Raw genomic sequence first — 14,192 nt, forward strand, 5'->3', positions numbered from 1 at the left:
GAAGCCTCATGCTAAAATAACTGTCGGTGACCGGCTAATGTTCATAGGTTCATAGGTTGGTACTAGGCTATCGGCCCTAGGGCCTATACAAGCCTAGCCATAACTATTCCCTGGCTATTTCTTCCCACACTATTTACTTTCCTGGACCCTTGTCTAGCAGGGCGACTGACGTGATCTCCGGGGAGAATTTCCTTTAATAAACTATTAACCATGTGCCATCCCCTGAAAATTGTGGTTGCTCCCAATTAAATTGGCAGATCAGTTTATAGGATATTCTGCTCTATAACTGATGAGTCCAGTAGACCTGCCTTAGTTAAAGGTCAGTTACTTGATGGTAGCAGTTAAACATGTGAAAACCATTGTGCATTAATGTTTTAGTTGCATCAGTGGATTTATGTTCATCATATTGATTACTGCTGCAGTAATCTTAGCTATTTGGTCATATTCTGCTAAGGATATAACTATCGGCCAGCTACGAAAGCATCAGGGCACCTTCCACATGCCCTAACTGTCAAACAGCTCTAGTTGAGCTGACTAAAACACATATTTTGGTGCAAAGCCCTTCAGAGCTTTACTGCTACCAAACAGTTCGCTCCTCCAAGGCTTTATAGGATTGATAGTTGGCTTGTACTTTCCTTTGCCAGGCAGCTAAGTTTCCTTTGGGGAAATACATTTCCATTTTGTTGCATTTATATTTTATTACTTTCCTCTTCAGGAAAGTTATTTTAAAGGTGAGTGTCTCAACGGACTGTCTCGAGACTGTAGAGTACTTTTAAATCGAGTACTTATTTTTTTGCCAGTTTAAAATGAATGTTAACTAACTGAAAACATACTTTCTGTAAAAAATATGTTTATTTTATCTTGGTGGGTCTGGCATACTGTTTGAAAATGCTTTTTACTATGTTTTTTTTTTATCAAAAAAGGTAACTTTTGTGGACTAGTAGTTTTACTAACATTTTTTGCTTATCTTCCATGGGAATGAGGCACCATTTTCAGCTTGACCATGAAACAGACTAACAGTCCCATAGTTGGTCCTTCTTCCAGTCACAAAAAGAAAAAAGTTAATCAAACTGCCTTTTCCACTTCTGCAGGCTAGTAATTTGTCTCAGTTGCAGCTGGATGACTCTGCTGTGGCCATTTCATGTACCACAGACCAATCATCTCTTACCCTGGATCCCTCTTGTGTATCACCTACAGCCATTATGATCCAGGGGTTATTCACATCCTCTGTGGCTGTTGGAGTTCCCTCAGTGGTCAAGGAAGAGACACTCTTGTTAGTCCTGAGAGAATGAACAGGGAAGTTTTCCCTGTTGTGTCAGAATGCTGTGCCCTTCCCTAGGGAAGCAAATGCAGCCATAAGTATCAGGGTTGGCCCCATTTGTCCTGTCAAAAAGAAACAGGAGATCAAGCATGTATCTACTTCTCCTTAAATTTCTTTGGATAGGAGTAGTTTACTGGGACTGTCTCAGGCGTGAATTCAGGCTACTGATCCTTCTTGCAAAGTATTCACTGGTAAAAGAAACAGGGATTGTCTTCCTGAAAAGATTCAAGATTCCGAATCAGAAAAAGAAGATGCAGGGATGGATTCATTTTTTTCCCCTCAGATTTCTGATTCTGACTCGGAGGAGAGCTCAATTTCTGATTCTCTCAGTGGGGTGTTCCTTTCCTCTGAGAGCATTGCTAGAATGTGCCAGTGCTTTCAGTAGGAGAACACTGAGGTTTCTCTGTCCCACAGAAAATGCTATTAGTTTTTCAGAAGGATTTTCCAGAATCTACACTCATTCCTCTTGTTCTGTCAGCTTTAGAGTATGTGTGTGCTGCTGCTTGCAGTTTCCTGTTAGTCAGCCAGCTGCCCCCCAAAAGGCAGACAAGATGTGTAAAATTCCTTAAGCTTTTACATTTTTATGCACTATTCCAAAACCTGACCCAACAGCTATAACTTTAGTTAATCCCACTGCTGCTAAACATTTAGTTAATTCCAATCCTACTCTTTCTGGTAAGGGCAGGACAATTATTGATATGTAAGGGGGAATGTATGTTTCTGCAACTTTGGGTTTTTTTTCAGAATTTTGAATTGTCAGGTTCATATATTAAAGTTTGTTCTGATAAATTGTGAGAGTGTGAGGGATGCGTTATCTGCACTTTCTTCTTGTGAGGAAAAATCTGCTTTAAATAACAGTTTATTCTTTTACACAGGTCACTACTCATTGTTTGCAATATATGTATGACTCTGTTTATACGTCTTCTAGGGCTATGTCCACTAATACTGCTTTAAGGAGATTTGCATCGCTGCTTTCTTAGAACCTTTCAGATAATGCTAAAAACTAGATTTTAAATTCTCCCTTGGGTAGAGATTTAGTTTGGCTCCTCAGAGTTGCACAGGTGATCAAAAAATGTGGTGAAAGAAAAAAGGTGATCAAGGGATTTTCTAAGATTTTTCAGCTCTCCTTTTGCAAATTGTATAAGGGATTTTCTTTCCCCTCATCCATTTTTACAGAAAACGGAATAAACAGTCTCATCGGAATTCAAGTAAATAGATATTTAAGAAGGAATGGCAAGGGAGTTCCAAAAATACATCTCTCACCTCCAAAAATCAAGGACAGTCCAATATGTCTGAATGACTACTCAAGAGACCTTTTGACCCACTACCACACTGGCTCCATTTTTCTTCTAGAAAGTCTTAATCTCCATTTTTCTCGTTGGCAACAGATTGCTTCATACAATTGGGTTCTGAATATTATTTGTCAAGATACAGCAGCATGGCAGCAGGAAGGAAATTCCTCCTTTTCAGAGGGGTATTCATTATCCTGCAGATCAGACTCTTTTGTTTCCTCCTGTTCTTCATCACATATTGTCCCAAAGAGTGATAGAACCAGTTCCTCCTTACCAAGCAGGAAAGGATTGTTATTCAAGGAAATTATTGGTGCCAAATCAAGAAAATGCTTGGAGACCAGTTCTGGATCTTTCTGTTTGTGACAGTTCCCCAATTTAAAATGATGTCACTTCATAACCTATTACCTCTTTTTCATCCTTCAAGGTTTTTGGTAACAGTAGACATATAAGATGCTTATCTTCACATCCGTATTCAACCGGACTTCAGACATTTCTTAAGGCTTTGTATGTCTGGATCCCATTATCTTTTCCTCTACCTTAAGCTTTGGCCTCTCCACTGCAACACGAGTGTTCATACAGTGTCTAGCTCCAGTTATAGATCATTGAAAGCTACACGGTATCCACATTTTTTTCCATATTTAGATGACTTGCTTATCTTTGCAGAGTCTTTTTCAAAGTGTTGTGAATCTTTTTGTCTTGGGTAAGAGATCTCTTACACAAGCTGGGATTCCAAGACAATAGTCAAACGTCTTTATTGACTCCCTCACACAGGATTATGTTCCTGGGATGTCAACTAGGCTCCTCAGTTCAAAGAGTTTTTTTTTTCCCACAGGAAAAAAAAAATAGATCCTTATTTAGATTTCTAGGGTTTTCCACTCAGACTTTGGTTAGTGTGAGTTAATACCTTGAGAGTGTGGGTCTTATGGCATCTGTGATTTTTACGATACCCCTGGTAAGACTCCACATAAGAACTATACAGTAGTATTGGAAATCTCTTTGGTCCCAGCATCAACACCATTTATGTTTTCAAATCCCATCTCATCTGGACACAGCAAAGCTAGTGCCTTCAACTGTTTTTCAAGGATCGGGAAACTTGCATCTTACTTATACTTGCTAGACAAGCCCTAAGCCTGTACCTGATAATAAATTATTTGTCCAAAATAAAACAGGCAGACCTTAGTCTCAGTTAATGGACTGCACATTATCTGGTCTTTGCAAAAATAAATCAAATATAATACCCAGATCTCCCATATAAGCTCCCAGTGAAAACAACAACAAAAACCTTAGATAGCATTCAAGAAAGTGTATTGTGCTGCTTATGTGAAACACTAGTTGATGTGAGATATTTTCTAAAATTTTTATCTAGTTTCTTAGAAAGTTTCTATACTGGCTTTTTTTACATATAAAATACATATTTTTGCAATTTGTATTTAGCAACATTCAATGAAGCTAGATACAAATAAAAATAGTAGCGCAGATTAATTTACAATTTATATAAGCACTCAATCTTTCTGAATGCTCTCCGTGTTTAATGAGAATACCTGCAAAAAGATTGTCAAATTTCTGTTCACATGAAGGGCCAATATAATATTCTACTAAATGATTGACATTCCTTTAGCCTTGAGCTAAAAGAGTCCATTACTATGAAATAATAGTTTAGCAAGTCAGTGAGATTTTCTTATTTCTTCAAATAAATCTGCTGATATATTTGTTTCAACCTTGACAAAAGAAATAATACCACTAATTTCATCTACTTGTAGTTTATGAAATGACATTAACTCATTCCCTCAGCTACAGCTCTTTAGAGTTTGTTTGCATCTTTCGGCTTTTCCCGGTTAGGGGTCGCCACAGCGGAACTCCAGTCTGCTAATGATTGGCAGTTGATTTTTATGTACCAGCTTGCCAGGCCTGACGCACAACCTTCAACGAAGGTACGCCCATTCACGCATGTCTCCACGCAGAAGACACTCTACCTGAGAATTGAACCGGACAGCGTCTTATTGTGAGGCGACAATGCTACCGCAGCACCACTACAGCTCTTTAGAGTGTGAACTTTTAACTCCCAGTGGGTGTGGCTTGATCCTTTAAAAAATGAAGTTATCACCTTACAGTTCAAACAAATATTCAAAATCTCTGGAATCATAAGTGCTACTAGAAAACTGTAAATGGCAGACTATTCAGGATAAATGTATCTTTACATTGGTAGTATTCATTCCATTTGATGCTTTAAACTGGATTTTATAAGCCAAAATAAATGCAGTGAATATTAGTTTTGTAATGTTGTATAAACAGCTTATGATATCTCAGTAACCATTTAAGCAAGACACATACTGCCAGCAGGATTTTATTCAGCTGTGAGCTTTCATATGAGACTACGTAGTTTTGTCTGTGTTAACTGAATGTTAAGATATTTAGAGAAATATGAAAATTATTACAATACAAATAAACAAAGATCAAATAATATTCAGTATCTCTAGCTGCATTAAACAAAGGTCAGATATCAGTACAGTTCTGTTTGCCATCATGTATGCTTTAAGATGAAATCATCTGATACCTTGTAAGTAACATGGTTTTGGAATTATTAATGCAAGTATGAACAAGCAATATTTGACTCTTAAAGGCATCGGTAAGAGGTAACTGCAGAAATGCCTGGAGGCATAATAGGCTGTAATGAGTTAACTATTTTATTTTCAAAATGCTTTACAAAATATTTTATAATCTAAAGGGTACAATTTCTATAATTTGATAAAAGAATAACAAATATAGAAGGCTGTCTTATTTCTGCGCTCTCCAAAAGAAGTCAGATTATTTTGCCAACCACAGATACACCATAGTTTACAAGCCCTGGGGGTAGCCTAGGAGGGACAATCAAATCATTAGAAGTTTAAGAGTTGACTATCAGTCTAATAATTTTGAAGAAGCAGTCCAGGAAATATTTCCTCTAATTGCTGGCCTTGCTAAGGTTTTACATACTTATGGCACCGGAACAGTGAGCCCCCTACAAGGTTAACCTCCATGTGTTGCCCAGGTAAAACTCCTGAGTGTAGCTGAAGTATTACATCTTGATCTCAGCTAAAAAACAAAAACTGACAGAGGGGCATGGCCAAGATGGCAAGCTGATAGCAGCACAGTATCTTTGTGTTGATTCATACAATCATTCATTACAGAATTAAATTGTTGGCTATACCAAAACTACTAAAAATTATTGAACTGGTGAACTGCATGTGCAGAGGATCATTCTGGTATAAAAACAAGAAGTATTTATTATATTTTCCTGTCAAATTTCAAGAGGGAAAAGTTTCACTGAAAGATGATGAGCTACTCTAAGAATGCTCAACAAGAAAATACAATGAAGAAAGAATTGTGGTCAGTCCTCTCCACTATTCAAGATCCAGCTCTCAAAATAGACAAACCTGACTTCAAAATGGATAAAAATAAAAGAAGACTGCACCAAACAAACTGAGTTAATTAATGAAGTAATTAAATAGCAGAAAGCTCAAAAAACTACCGTAGAAGACTCAGTTTCTGACACAGACTGCATATTATCAAAAGGAGAATACAACCATACCTCTCAATCTGTTAGAGCAAAAAATCTGGACAAAACCTAAAATGATGGGGTGACAAATAGGGACAGATTTTAAATATTGCTCTTACAAACTTAGAAAGTTAATAGAATAATAGATTTTGCATTAGCATGAATTTTCTTAAGGATGTGGAGTCTTTCATTAGTAATGACTTCAATCCCCAGCTATTTGCCAGAAAAATACAGATTTTAGGAGGAACACACCAAAATATGAGGCAAAAATCTGGACATTCTGCTAAAATCTGTACAGTTGGGATGTATGAATACAACACAGAATTCATCTTACAGCAGAACAATAAATTAATGGAGAAAATATATGATTTAGAGAATAAGGTAAGAAGAAACAACATCAGAATCTATGGGATCCCGGAACAAATGGAGGGTGAAGATATGTTGACTTTTCTATCATCTTGGATACCCAAAATACTTAATATTCCAGAAGCCCTTTCCTTCAGAACTGAAAGGGCACACAGATCTTTGGTTATAGTATCTCCAAAAAAAAAGCAAAAAAAAAACTGACACATCCCAGATCCATTATAGCAAAATTCTTTTCCAGCTAAGACAAGGATAATGTATTAAAAACAGATTGGTCTGCCTCACCTCGAAAACTAGGAGAATCAGTAATTAGATATGACAATAACTTCTGTTACCTTGTGATATTGAAAAGAAAAGCTTGCATACCATTACTAAAATCCCCGAAGAAGGCTGGAACCAAAACCCACGAGGTATTCCCTGCAAAACTAAGACTTCTACCTGAAGGGGAAAAAAAACATTTGATTCATTGGAAAAAAGCTACATCCTTTGTCCAGAAAGAGAACCTACTAAACACAGTTGAAGTAATGGACATCAGTACACCATTAAAGATACAAGCTGCAAAAAATGACTGGTCAATTAAAGAAAAAAATGCCTAGGGACAAATAATAAATCACATTTCTGTATAATATATTTTAAAAAAAGGTTGCTATCCTTTAAGGAAACAACTAAAGTTAAAACTTTTTCTATTTTAAATTAAATAGAACTGTAAGCAATAGCTTCATTGCTACAACAGTTAATATTATAACCTTTGAGGAAAGCCAAGTACAATGTATCAGTTTTTCTTTCTTGGTTGTTAATGCTATATTGAATATAAAAAAATCATAGCAGTTACATTACAGTTATACAGTTCTCATATTCTCACTCTCACAACTTTTACTTTTTCTGACTCCTTTATTTTATAAATATGACAACTAAAGATTTAATAAGTATGAATGTGGGAGGACGGAATGTTTATAAAGGCAGTGCTCTAGAGTCTATTTAGAATTATTATTCCCTTTGTTCAGAATTTACTTCATCTTAATTAGTTATCGGTTTTAATTTCAAAAGTGAACAGTTAAAAATATGGGCCAGATTCACAAAGGCTTGCACAGAGTCTAAGAGTAGAGTAAGACTCCATGCAGCCAACATGTCCACCGAGCGATCCAGGAACAGCCGGTAGGGGCGTGCAACAGAGCTCCTTAAACAAGTCCTACATGGACAGGGCTTGGATATGCAAATTACCTCAATTGCAGGTGAAAGCTATGCAAATGAGGTAAATTTGCAATCCAGGAAACCCGAACCTGTCCGAGTAGGAGTAGTGTTATTTGCAAAAATGTAATCAGTTGACAACTGAGTACGGTTCTGCAAATAGCAAAACGGAGCCGTGACAGCTAAAAAAAAAAGGATGCATTTACATGAGTAAGCATGCCAATGGCCAAAAATACAGCCATTGGCAACGTTAAGTGATGCAAAATAAAAAAAAAAACCTTTTTTTTTCATCCCAATCTGTGGGGTTTAGTGCAGCGCCGCGCAAATGCGCTGAGCTCTAAAAAACAGAAAATCAATAATGAAGATCCACAATATGGATTTTAATGCTAATAAGAATTTACAATGCAAGTGAATGGCAGGCTGAAGACAACATGGCCACCGAGTAGAGGTTGCTAAGGGGGGAAGCTCAGTCTAAGAGTTGTAACCAAGCATTAGTAGGCAATCCAGTGCAAATGAGGTTTAGGATAGTGAATTGCAAGTTTACATAGCAAATGAGCACAGTCAGTGGAGTGTAGGAATAGGATAAGGGGAGTAACAGAGTAGAAGATAGGTGACATCACGAGGGGGGTATGTATGAAAGAAAGTAAGCTCATTGGAGCAGAGTGGCATGTGCCAGCTGTCATTTACACATCATTGAAAGAGGTGTGTCAACAGGTAGGCTAGGTAAAGGCAAGAAATTGAAGGTGTATGCCGTGGATAACCCCAAAGTTTCTTGCTGAGTATGTATGCGCACGGGTGTGCGCCTGTAAACCCGAATAAGACAGTGTGCGCACGTATAAGTGTGAGTGCGCATGTTTAAGCTGGGGTAAGCATGTATAAGGCTGTTTAAAGTGTTGTAAGTGTGTTTGCACTGGTATGTGCACGTTTTTACAAGAATAAGTAAGTTTTAGTCCATGTAAGCATGTGTGCGCGAGTGTGAGCTGCTGTGAGCGTGTTTGCACTTGCGTGCATGGCGCTGCCCCCCCCGAGGAAACCGAAAGGAAAAAGGAAGCACAACAATTAGTAGGAAGCTACCAGGGAGTACTAGCAGAGCTAGCAGGTGAAAACAATCAGAAGCAGGCAATTACACAGGCAGTACACAAGCCCAGCCCAGCCCAGCACTTAAAACACTGCAAACAACAGTCCATTATGTTTCTCTCAAGCGACACTGCAACACTGCAGTAAGCTAATAGAAGTGAAAACTGAAAAAGCTTTACTGAGGCAAAGAAATGTTAGGGGCTGCCATTGCTGTTATAAGGCGACATATGCAACATGCTGAGGGTGGTGACAATGTGAATGCTGCTGGACAACCCACAGTGAGGAGATGGAGAAGAGTGTACAGGCCCAGGGTAACCTACCAGGGGCTACATGAGCTGGAGATAATGGAGCACTATAGAGTGGACAGAGACCTCTTGCAGCAAATTGTTGAACTGTGCAGGCCACGCCTCACACACAGAACCAGCAGAGGAGAACCCATCCCAGTGGAAACCAAGGTACATGTTGGCCTAAGAATATTAGCAACAGGTACCTTCCATGGTCCAACTGGTGATAAGATGGGGATATCACAGGCATCAGCATCCAGGGTACTGCACCAGTTCCTGGATGCCATGTCAGCACATGTCGGTGATCATGTATATTTCCCAAATTCCTGTGAGGTATTGGCCAGCAATATGCATCTCTTCCAGCAAATAGGGGAATACCCTGAGGTAGTGGGTGCAATAGACTGCATGCACATATGCATCAAAGCACCAGCCGGTGAGCAGGGTAGGGTCTACTTCAACCGCAAGAGCTACCCCTCCATCAACTGCCAGGTTGTGTGTGATGCCCAGGGCATAATACTGAATGTGTGTGCTGGCTGCCCTGGAAGCTACCATTATTCCCATATCTGGCATCTGACGCAGCTGTACCAGACATTTGCCAATGGGGACATCCCACATGGTCACCTAGTGGGTGATGCTGGCTATGCACTGGAGCCGTGGCTGATGACACCCATCAGGAATGCACACACACCTGAACAGGAACGCCATAATGAGGCACATGCACAAACACGAAATGTAATCGAGCATGTGTTTGGGCTGCTCAAGTCACGGTTCCGGTGCCTGGACACATCTGGTGGAGCCTTGCAGTACTCACCAAGTACATGTACCCAAATTGTCATGGTATGTGCTATGCTACATAATATGATCCTGCGAAAACAGCTGCAGCAGGACCAGCATAGGCCCGGGCCAAACAGCCCCCCACCATTGCCAAGGCCATCACAGGCAGAGCATGACTCGGAGGAGGAACAACCTGTGCCTGCCCCAGTAGGCAGAAGGAGGTGAGCCCAGTATGCTTTGGCCTTGGCAAAGAGGCAACGCATAGCACATACACTGGCTCAGTAGGAACTCTGGAAATTATACCTCTCTCTGACTCGCACATATAGTAAAAGCGATGCCTAAGTTGACACTACCTGCTTTCAAACATGTATAGGGAGTGTAGTATGTGCATCCGACATAGGCAGCCCTGCAGCACCACCTGAGGCATGATTGCCATGTGTTAAGCAATATAAAGCAGTGCTAAACAGCATTTACCACCATGTAGTATATGTAAACAAAATCGCACACACCAACTAGCACAACTATGGTCAATGTTGAGTAATATTGGGCAACGTCCAGTAATGTTGGTTAATATTGAGCAATGTTGGACAGGCTTGGTCTAAGTAGGGCATAGCTGAACAAAAGCCAACATGCTCATATTTGCTCTACTGGCCCTTAAGCAGTCTGGTCTGCTCAGCATGAAAATATAAAGCAGCGATGGGCCTTGCACCCAGGATACTATGCACTATAGTTATAGTACTAAACCACTAAACCATAGCAGTATTGCAGTGGTCAGCCTGTATGAAGAAATGTTGATAAGTCTATGCAAAGTATCTCATGGAAACCCTGCAGGCACAGCATAATCCCTGTCGAGTTATGACACAAAGGTGAGTCCTGCAGTAAGAATAGAACCTGACTTTCAACACACACAGTATAAATGTTAATATTGGTCATGTTCATACACATCAACAAATGTAGTGGACCTCAGACAGCGACATACTGAAAGGTCACACTGGGCATGCTCACACACTTGAATAAATGAGACAAATGTCAGGCAACAAAACACGGAAAGCCTGAACTGGGCATGCTCACACACTTAGGCCATGTCTGAGTACAGCAGTGGGCCACACATATCTGGCAGTTGCATGTGTTAACCCAGGAACCTCTCACTATCCAGCAATCCACCCTGTGCACACAGTTATATGAAAACAGACACATATATATATTATAGTGGAACCCAGTCATAATCAAATATGTTCTGCAGATACCTAAGTTTTTCATAGAAACTGGGAAAGCAAAGATGATAAAAACCTGTAAACAGTGCCAGCAATAAACATTGTGCATCCCAAACATTATCATAAGTTCAGAGGACGATACTAGACTATCTGCCCTAGGGCATGTACAAGCCTAGCCAGAGTATGTTTGGCTTTCGCAACCCTGTCAGATTACTACACTGTGCCTGTGAATAGTAGGTCACACAAGATAGCCCATTTACGTTTAGTTGAGTGTGCCTCTGTCTAGCAGGGACCCAGAAGATATCCCAGGGGTAAACATACGATCACCCATCCAGTTGTCAAGATGTCTCCTGTAGGTGGTCAGTGGGTGGCTCTGCCTATGCGAAACCAGGATTACAATCCGGAGTGAGTGGAGCCTCTGGGATAAGAATCTGTCCCTCCAGCATGTCCTATTAACATCTGTGCTGAGGTATATGTCCCTTGAGTGTGTAGCTCCAAGGGAGTCGGATATCCTGAGGAGCATGTCCATCAATTCTGGGTTGGGTATTTCCATAAACAACAGGCACACATCACATCTGAGTAGGCGGTAAACTACTGAGTAGAGCTGGATTTATTGTATCCGAACTGTGCATGGCATCCATGTGAGTCCCTATATCTGCTTGTTGAGGAACATTTATGGCCAGTACAGTTGCTGCAGGTGTCGGGTAAGGTACATCCCAAATGTGGCATTGTAACCAAGCATGGTCGTGATGAGTATAGGGGCACAATGACCTCACTTGATCTAGATGTGAAACCATATGGGATAAGGTTGGCTATATAGAAGGTCTGTCTAACCACTTTGGCAACGTGATTGTCAAAGGCGACAGTATGAACAAGTTGTGTCCCCAAACCCCTAACAACATCTACTGTATGTAATGGATTACCACCTATGTGGTAATGTGTGGGCATGTTGTTATTCCCAAAGGGGATGACTATGCAACTAATGGTATTTAGCTGTCAGCCATGGCTCAGGCACCAGTCATCCATCTCTGTGAGACCCTGTTTGAGTATGCATGTGCCAGCTGGAGAGTTGATTATGGCACCCAGTTTGCAGTCATCTGCGAACATGGTCAGCCATATTCCTCCTGTGTTAGCCTGTATGTCAGACAAATATATACTGAACAAGAGAGGTTCCAGGACTGAGCCTTGTGGGATGCAACGTGTAACTGGTGTATAGTCAGACATGGCACCTGCAATACTGACCATGTGGGTGCTATCCCTGATCCAGGTAGCAATCCATCGTGTGAGATATGTGTTGATATCGATGCTGGTGAGCCTATGCATAATGGCCGAGTGGGGTATTGTGTTGAAAGGTTTTGCAAGGTCCAGGTAGGCTGTGTGGACAACTGTCCCTACGTCGATGGACCTGGTAACCGTTTAAAGAATACAAACAGTTTCAAGAGGCAAGATCTGCCCACAGCAATGCTGAAATGTGTAGGACACAGTGTCTGTAGGTTCCCGATGTCTATGTGTATGAGTCCCATGACAATACACTCCATAGCTGTGCAGAACAGGCTAGTTAGGCTTATAGGGCGATATTGTCTGTGGTCTGTTGTGGCACCAACTCTGTGGAGTGGGACCACTGTCACTGTATGCCATTCCTTGGGTACATATCCTGTAGTAACTCTGATATTGAACAGTGACATAATGTGAGGGTTACGTCTGTCATGAAGCTCGTGTAAGACGCAGGCCAGGACACCGTCTGGTCCCATTGATGCTGTGTTGTCCGCTTTGGGGAGGGCAGCACTCACCTGTTTATTTGTGATGTCAGGGAGGTTACACTCTGTTGGGATGGATAGTTGCTCCTTAGGGGGGATGGGGGGGAGACATCTGCACTGAACCTTTTTGCCAGGATGTTGGCGATGTCAGTTGGTTCAGGGTATGTTTAGTCAGTATGCAGTAACTCACAGCATATCAGTGAGTTTCCACCCAGGTTCCTGACATAACTGAAGAAAGCCTTGTGATTGTCCTACGTGTCTGGTGCAACTGTCCATTAGAAGCAGGCCTTAGATAAATTCAGGAGTGATCGTAGCTGTCTGCTAGTACAGATCACAGATGCCTTCCCTGTCTGGGATTGTGCTTTATCATGTAGTAACTTCCTCCTGTCGTTGTATAGCTTATTAATGGCCGGGGTCTACCAGACAGGTCCCCTGCCATTGGAGGAGTGAGTCTTGTTGTTATTTGGGATAGCACGATCCATGCAGTCCACTAGGTGTCCATAGAATGTGTATGTAAAGGATTCAGCAGTCTGAGCCGTATTTACCACTGTCCCAAGTTCTCTGAAGGATACCAACTTGCTTTGGAGAAGTGAGAAGTTTGCTTATGAGAAGTTCACCAAGATTACCCAGGATGGGTGTGGGGACAGGATATGGATGTCCAGTGAGATAAATGTATGTTCTGACCTTACCAATGAGGGGTATATCACTGGTGTGGAACATAGAGTCCTCATGTTGGTGATGATCAGGTCCAATATGTTTTCCCCTCTTGTGGGTGTGGTGACCGGTTGTTCCATAGCATATGAGTTTACAAATAGTAGCGACTGTTGGGCGAAGGTGTTGGGGCTTGAGTAGTATCCCCAGTCAATGTTTGGGTATTTGAAGTCACCCAATATAATGGTGTTTTGGGAGACCTTCATATTCTCCAGTGTTCCCAGGAAAGCCGAGTGCAGTTCCTGAGTTTGGGAGGGTGGTCTGTAGCAGGCAACAAACTGAAAGGCAGTTTTGCACAATGTTAGTTGCATATTAATGGTCTGCGATGCTTCGTGCAGTGCTACTAACCCGGAGGTGTGTTTATCTGTGATGTATATGGATACTCCCCCTATTTGTGTTGTCTGTTCTGAGTCTTGTGGTCAGAAAGCAAGGTATGAAATATAACCTGGTAGTGCCGGTGTGCATTTGTGAGCCTGAACCAGGCATCTGTTAGTGCACAGATATCGCTACTCTCCATACTGAGGAGAGTCCTGAGTGGGTGCAATTTGAGGGTAACACATCTGGTGTTGAGCAGCATTACCCTTAGTTTCATTTACTCTGTAATGTCTATGGAGGTGGGTTTGTCTTTTGAGCCCCGCTTAAAAAAGGCAGTATGGTGGTAGGAAGAGCCTTAGCC

The sequence above is a fragment of the Protopterus annectens genome, chromosome 1.part2 (genome assembly GCF_019279795.1).
Source record: "Protopterus annectens isolate FY-2018-M chromosome 1.part2, PAN1.0, whole genome shotgun sequence".
Lineage (NCBI taxonomy): Eukaryota > Metazoa > Chordata > Ceratodontiformes > Protopteridae > Protopterus > Protopterus annectens.